Here is an 8,288-nt window from a genome sequence, read left to right on the forward strand (position 1 = left end):
GGGGAGGGACACAATTCAATCCACAACAAAGGGGGAGAATAGATTAGGAGCGTAGGACTTGAACTAGAGCCATGAAAGACAGACAAAAAGAGGGCCTAGGCTGGGCGCGGTGGCTCATGCCTGTACTCCCACCATTTTAGAAGGCTGAGGTGGGCCGATCACCTGAGCCCAAGAGTTCCAGACCAGCAAGGCCAACATGATGAAACCCTGTCTCTACTGAAAACACACAGAAAAATGAGCTGGGCATGGTGGCGTGCACCTGTAGTCCCAGCTGCTTGGGAGGCTGAGGCAGGAGAATGGCTTGAACCCAGGAGGTGGAGGTTGCAGTGAGCCGAGATCGCACCACAGCACTCCAGCCTGGGTGATAGAGTGAGACTCTGTCCAAAAAAAAAGAGGGACTGGAACAGAATCATTTGAGGATGTAAAATCCACAAGTCTTGCTATTTCATGAAATGTGGGGGAAGGGGAGTTCATCTAGGTTTGGAGTGCCTGCATTTCAGAGTTATTTAAGTGTTAGGACCAGAGGAGGAGAATGGGAGAGGGGGGCAGAGGGGATTGCACTGTAAGGTGACAGGTCATTCTAGACAAATCGAGCTTGAAATATCATCCCTTAGGTGAAACAGGAGAGAGATCAGAACCCTAAGGCATGTTAGGTAGTGAGAAGCATGTAGATAGAAATTTAAAATAATGAGCAAGCACCGGACACAGTGGCTCACGCCTCTAATCCCAGCACTTTGGGAGGCCAAGGCAGGTGGATCACTTGAGCCTAGGAGTTTGAGACCAGCCTGGGTAACATGGTGAAACCCTGTCTCTACAAAAAGAACAAAAATTTAGCCGGGCGTGGTGGTGCATGCCTGTGGTCCCAGCTACTTGGAAGGTTGAGGTGGGAGGATTACCTGAGGCCAGGAGGTTGAGGCTGCAGTGAGCCAAGATCGTGCCACTGCACTCCAGCCTGGGTGACAGAGTGAGACCCTGTCTCAAAAAAATAAAAAATAAATTTAAAAAATAAAATAATGAGCAAGGAGGTAATTGCACAAGGAAATCACGTAGAGAAGACACAGTCAAGAACCAAAGGCCAGGGAACCCTCAGGTATCAGGGCTGTGCTTAGTATCAGAAGTTTATTAACAAATTCCAAGCTGGGCGCAGTGGCTCACGTGTGTAATCCCAGCACTTTGCGAGGTTGAGGTGGGTGGAACACTTGAGGTCAGGAGTTTGAGAATAGCCTGGCCAACATGGTGAAACTCCATCTCTAGTAAAAATACAAAAGTTAGTTGGGCGTGGTGGCACGTGCCTGTAATCCCAGCTACTCGGAAGGCTGAGGTGGGAGAATCACTTGAACCCAGGAGGCGGAGGTTGCAGGGAGACAAGATTGCGCCACTGAACTCCAGCCCAGGCGACAGAGCGAGACTCCGTCTCAAAACAACAACAACAACAAAAGGCCTTGCACGGTGGCTCACGCCTGCAATCCCAGCATTTTGGGAGGCCAAGGCTGGTGGATCACGAGGTCAGGAATTCAAGACCAGACTGGCCAAGATGGTGAAACCCTGTCTTTACTAAAACCACAAAAATTAGCTGGGTGAGGTGGCAGGCACCTGTAATCCCAGCTACTCAGGAGTCTGAGGCAGGAGAATCACTTGAACCCGGGTGGCAGAGGTTGCACTGAGCCAAGATTGCACCACTACACTCCAGCCTTGGCGACAGAGTGAGAATCTGTCTCAAAAAAAAGAAAAAGAAAAATTCCAAAGAGGAGCTAATTTTCCATAGGAATGTTAGATCTGTGAGAACACCAATGCTGTCTGATTTGTTCACTGCTAAGTACTCAGCTACCTAGAATGGAGCCTGGCACAGCGTAGCAGTTCTATAATAATAATAATTGTAATTATTATTATTTAAGATGCGGATCTCACTGCAGCCTCAAACTCCTAGGTTCAAGCAATTCTCCAGCCTCAGCCTCCCAAATAGCTAGGACTACAGGTATGCAGCACTACGCTGGGCTAGTTTTTAATTTTTTTGTAGAGATGGGGTTTCAGTAAGTTGCCCAGGCTGGTCTCGAACTCTTGAGCCCAAGTCATTCTCCCACTTTGGCTTCTCAAAGTGCAGTTCCATAATTATTTGATGAATAAAATGTTGAATGAACTATCCAAAGAGAGGTATACGAAAAATCAGGAGCTCAGTGTCCCAGGAGCCATGGACGTGATTATCTTTTTGTTGTTGTTCTTGACCCAAGTTTGTTGAAAATAATACAGCATTGCAGAAAAGATTCAAACAGGTCCCTGAGGTGTTTTGAAATTTATCCCAACTGTAGGCTGAGTGACCTGCAGGTTGGACAGACGGCCGAAATCCAGAAGCTTCAGCATTTCCTTAGTGTCAGGATCTACTTCAATGATCTCCTGACCCAGGGCTGAGACCTCAGGAACATAACTGTCTTTCCTTTCTCCCTCCTCCTGCAGCTTAACGGAGATACCGCTTACTGCACCTCTCTGAATCCACTTCATCAGATGCGTGACATAGCCTGCTATCTTGTTGCGGAGCTTCTTGCTAGGGATAATGGCGATCTCCTCACACACACGCTTGTTCGTGTGGAAGTCATTGCCCAGGTGCATGTAGTACTTTTCTATGATGACCCGGGCTGCCTTCTTCACAGTTTTGGTGCGAATGTGGCCCATGTTGGCACGTTCTTAGTGAAAAAGCCATGGAAGTGATTTTATCACCTCTACCATGCTTCACTTTAAAAATATCATTTTATGTTACTGATTTTAGTGACTTAAAAATGAGCTACTCCTAAAAGGTTTGTAAAAAACTTGCTTTGTGACATCATCATAAACACTTCAGCAAAAAGCTCAGGCAACGTAGTTAAACCCTGTCTCCACAAAAAGTTTTGAAAAATTAGCTGGGCATGGTGGTGTGCACCCATCGTCCCAGCTACTTGGGAGGCCAAGATGGGAGGATCACTTGAACCCAAGAGTTTGAGGCTGCAGTGAGCTATGATTGCACCATTGCACTCCAGCCAGGATGACAGAATGAGACTCTGTCTCTACTAAGGAAAAAATAAAATAAAAGCCAGACATGGTGGCATGTGCCTGTACTCTCAGCTACTCAGGATGCTGACGCAGGAGGATCACTTGAACCCAGGAGTTGGAGGCTGCAGTGAACAATGATCCCACCACTGTACTCCAGCCTGGGTAACAGAGAGAGACTGTGTCTCAAAAAATGCTAAAAAAAATTCAACAAAAAATATTTGATATATTTAATAATAGATATTATTAATATATTAGATATTGTTCTTCAAATGAAGTCTTACGTGTTAATCCACAAAATGATCTGAGAAATAAAATTACTATATACTGCTTTATGCAAATGCTTATAGCAGCTTTATTTATAACAGATGAAATGGGAAATGATCCAAATGTCCATCAACGGGTGAATGGATAAACTGCGGAACAACCATACGATGAAATACCACTCGGCAACAAAAGAGAATGAATATTGACACACACAATGACATTGATGAATCTCAAAATAGTAGTGCTGCATGAAAGAAGCCACACAAGAAACTGCACGTACTGTATGACTGCATTTATATAGAATTCTAGAAAATACGGGTCAATCTATGCTGACAGAAAGTAGATTGGTGGCTGCCTGGCAGGGAGGGGAGGACAGAAAGGGGCAGAATGGATTATACAGAAGCAAGGAAACTTTTGGAGGTGAAGGATATGCTCTCTATCTTTATTTTTGAGATGGAGTTTTGCTCTTGTTGCCCAGGCTGGAGTACAATGTTGCGATCTTGGCTCACTGCAAACTCTGCTTCCCAGGTTCAAGCAATTCTCCTGCCTCAGCCTCCCAAGTAGCTGGGATTACAGGCATGCACCACCACACCCGGCTAATTTTGTATTTTTAGTAGAGATGGGGTTTCACCATTTTGGCCAGGCTGATCTTGAACTCCTCACTTCGGGTAATCCGTCCACCTCAGCCTTTCAAAGTGCTACAATTACAGGTATGAGCCACCACACCCGGTCATGCTCACTATCTTGGCTATGGTGATGGTTTCACTAATGTGTACATTAAACTTATCAAAGACTAACCTTTAAATATGTATAGCTTATCATATGTCAAGTATATTCCAATGAAAATGATTTTTAAAATGTGTTTACCCAACAAAAGATGCAGGCAAAATACATTTCAGAAAATATAGTCAGAGCAAGTTTATTACAAACAGACTATCACTAAACTAATTTCTATATGGTGTACTTGAGGCAAGGTGACAGTAATACCACAGGAAAGGTTAGAGATAAAGGGAAGATGAAGACCAAGAATCTGGCAAGCATGTGGGTAACCATTACCACCTATTCTGTCCAGTACTTTACTGGAGGTCTTAACTAGGGCAGGAAGAAAAAATGGGGATATGATAGGTGTAAGGATAAGTAAAAAGAAAAAAATACTGTGATTTTCAGAAGTTATGACTGTCTATACAGAAAACTGAAGACTCTCCAGAGAGTTTTAGAAATAAGAGACTTCACCAAAGTTGCTGTAATATAGGCTAGATATCTCAAAATCCATTGCATTCCTATACACTAGAAATAAACATTTAGATAACATAGTTGAGGCCAAAACGGTGGCACATGCCTGTAATCCTAGCATTTTGAGAGGCCAAGGCAGGAGGATTGCTTGAGCCTAGGAGTCCCAGACCAGCCTGGGCAACATGGCGAAAGCCCATCTCTACAAAAAATACAAAACTTAGCTGGGCATGGTGGCACAGACCTGTAGTCCCAGCTTCGGAGGCCAAGGCAGGAGAATCACCTGTGCCCAGGAGTTGGAGGCTGCAGTGAGCTGTGATCATGCCACTCTGCTGCAGCCTTGGCAACAGAGTCAGACTCTGTCTCAAAAAGAAAAAAAATCAGTGGTTGTCAGGGAATGGAGGGAGGGAGGGATGAATAAACAGGGCAGTGGAACTCTTCTGTATGATACCATAATGGTGGAAACATGCATTATACATTTGTCCAAACCCATAGAATGTACAACACCAAGAATGAACCCTAATGCGCACTACGGACTTTAGGTGATCATGATGTGTCAATGTTGGTTCATTGATTGGAACAAATGTACTACTCTGGTGAGGGAGGCTGATAGTGGTAGAGATTGTACATGTGTCAGGGAAAGGGATATATGGGAACTCTCTATACCTTCTGCTCAATTTTGCTGTAAACTTAAAGCTGCACTAAATAGCATCTACAATAGCAGCCAAAAACATAAGGACCTAGAAATCAATCTGGGAAGAATGATGGAAATAATTATAGTGATTACTGTGGCCTGCACTACTCCAATGATGTTATGTACACGTCTAATCCTCAAAGCAGCCCCATGAAATCAATACCATTATTATTCCCAACGCTATAATTTGGCCACAAAAGTTGATTCTGGAAACAAGTGCCATTTTCCCACAGTCAAACCCCTGAACACAGCCAGGCTTTGGATGCATGCACTTGTCAGATATTGAGTCTCACTGGATGAATCTTATATTCAGTGCCATTTCAGGCAGTCTTAAAAAGATTTCCTGAGGAACTTGACAAGTGGATTTTATTTATTTATTTATTGAGACTGAGTTTCACTCCTGTCGTCCAGACTGGAGTGCAATGGCATGATCTTGGCTCACAGCAACCTCCACCTCCTGGGTTCAACCAATTCTCCTGCCTCAGCCTCCCAAGTAGCTGGGATTACAGGCATGTGCCACTAGGCCTGGGTAATTTTGTATTTTTAGTAGAGATAGGTTTCTCCATGTTAGTCAGGCTGGTCTCAAACTCCCGACCTCAGGTGATCTGCCTGTCTTGGCCTCCCAAAGTGCTGGGATTACAGGTGAGAGCCACTGCGCCCAGCCCACAAGTGGGCTTTAAAATTTATCAAGAAACGTAATGGCCTAAGACAGTCCTTAAAGGGAATGAGATGGGGAAATTGCTCGTAAGTTTTCAGATTTATTATAAAGATGTAGTAACCAAGCAGTGTGATATTGTTGAAAGGAAATACAGACACTCCAAGGAAAGAAAAAGGGAAGTGTCCAGAAATAGACCTGTCTAGAGCCATTGATCTTAAGACAGAGGTGGACAGTAGGTCAGTGGGAAAGGATGGATATTCACATAAATTCCTGGGACAATGGAGTATCCATGAGGAAAAATAAAATCCGACCCCTACTTTGCACTTTATTTTTTATTTTAGAGACAGAGTCTCGCTCTGTCACCCAGGCTGAAGTGCAGTGGCACAAATACAGCTCACTGCAGCCTCAAGCTCCTGGGCTCATGTGATCCTCCTGCTTCAGCCTCCAGAGTAGCTGGGATTACAGTCAGGCATCAGAACACCCAGGTAATTTTAATAAACATTTTTGTTTGTAGAGATGGGGGTCTTACTATTTGCCCAGGCTGATTTTGAACTCCTGGCCTCAAGGGATCCTCCTGCCACTGGGATTACAGGCGTGAGCCACCACACCTGGCCTGTACTTCACACTTTGCATACAAATCGGTTTTAGAGGGATTGAAATGCAAATGTGACATATTTGAAATATTATAGAAAATATTGTAGAAGAAATTGCAAAGGAATAGCTTTATAAACTCAGGGTAGAAAAGAATTCCTTAAATTAGTTATAACCACACCAACTACCTAGGAACGAATAATCTGATTCATCTATATTCAAATTAAAGAGGTTTGTTAATCAAAACATACCATTTTTTAAGTGAAACATACAACCCATGGGATGTTATTTGCAATGAAACCAAGAAAGGGCTGATCTCTGGGATATATGTTGAGAGGAATAAGGCACACGGCATGAGAACATATATGCTGACAACATGTATATAAAGTTTAAATACTTGCAGAAGTATTTATATATTTGTACTACATATTTAGTATACAGTATATATGTTATATACTCTATATATACTAGTACATAGTACACATAACTTTAGTATATGTAAATATATAGAATATATATTTAGACTTCAGTATAGAACTGGGCCAGTGGGAATGTACACCCCAGGAGCAGTGTCGGGGTCCTTGGGTGGAAATCACTAAGAGGAAACATCAGGGGGATTCTGGCTAAACCATCCTAACAAGATTCTTGCTGAAGGCAGGCCAGGGGAATCACACATCACACATCACCTGGGGGGTGGTGGAAGATGAAGAACCCGATCAGATAGCAAGGATAATCAGAGGATAATCAGACATTGAGGATGGAGGGTTCATGCCATACTGACTTAGCAGGGCTCTTTGCTAAAAGTGAATTTTACAAGGAAGAGTGTGGATGTGCTGAGAAGTTTCAGGAGCCTGAGTAAAGTTTGGTCAAGTAAAGAATCTTCGTAAGGGCGCTCTCTGCACACCCAGAGAGCCTGGTGGGCAGCTCTCCTAATTCCGGCTTTGCCAGGAACTACACATCTTCCAGTCCATCTCTATTTCAAAACTGCAGATAATTGTATGAGGGCTTAAAGGACAGGATCTGTATCAGGTGCCTAGATGGTTGCTGGTGTTTTATGTTTTTGTTTGTTGTTTGTTTCTTAGAGACGGGTTCTCTGTTACCCAAGCTGGAGTGTGGTGGTGTGATCATAGCTCACTGCAGCCTCGACCTTCTGGGCTCAAGTGATCCTCCTGCCTCAGCCCCCAGAGTAGCTGAGAACACAGGTGTATGCTACAAGCATGTGCCCTGATCCTCTCCCGTTTTTGAACTACGGGACCATGCCACCATCCCAGTGGCTCCCTGCAGCCCTGTTCCCGTCGCCAAGGGTAAAAGTGCCAAGAAGGGGCCTCCTGGTTTGTGCTGCTAGGCACACCCTAGGTCCTTCTCCGCAGCGCAGATGGCACCAAGAAGGGGCACCCCAGACTCGATGGGACAGGGACCCAGGCAGGGAAAAGGGAGTCCTGGAAAGGAGGGTCTAGGGTGGTACATAATGCCCACCCTACAATGCCAGAGCTGACCAGGGAGGCTGGGAGAGAGAGTCCAGGACCTCAGCAGGTTTTGGGAGCGAAAGGGGGCCAGCGTGTCTGCAGTTCCAAGTCACACACCTTGGAGCCCCACACTGGGCAGTGACTTGACAGAACACCAGCATGTGCCACGGTGCAGCAAGAACCCACCAATTTCGTGAGCAGGCCCCTTGCTCATTCATAGAACCTATCCCCCTCCCAGAGCAAACTAAGTTGTTTGCCACCAGTGCAGCTCTGAGCTCTGAGGATCCCTCTAGTCTGTAGTTGGCCAAGTGTGAACCCAACCCCAATGTCAAGCTCATACCTTCATAGCGACCATGTCACCCTG

General features: G+C 44.8%; 1 pseudogene; it reads right to left on the reverse strand.

Annotated features, from left to right (window-relative positions):
- Positions 1-1,829: 1,829 nt before the first annotated feature.
- On the reverse strand, positions 1,830-6,872 carry LOC100387244 (small ribosomal subunit protein eS17 pseudogene; annotated as a pseudogene).
- Between the last annotated feature and the right edge of the window lie 1,416 nt (positions 6,873-8,288).

Source organism: Callithrix jacchus, chromosome X, assembly GCF_049354715.1.
Source record: "Callithrix jacchus isolate 240 chromosome X, calJac240_pri, whole genome shotgun sequence".
In the NCBI taxonomy this organism is placed as follows: domain Eukaryota; kingdom Metazoa; phylum Chordata; class Mammalia; order Primates; family Cebidae; genus Callithrix; species Callithrix jacchus.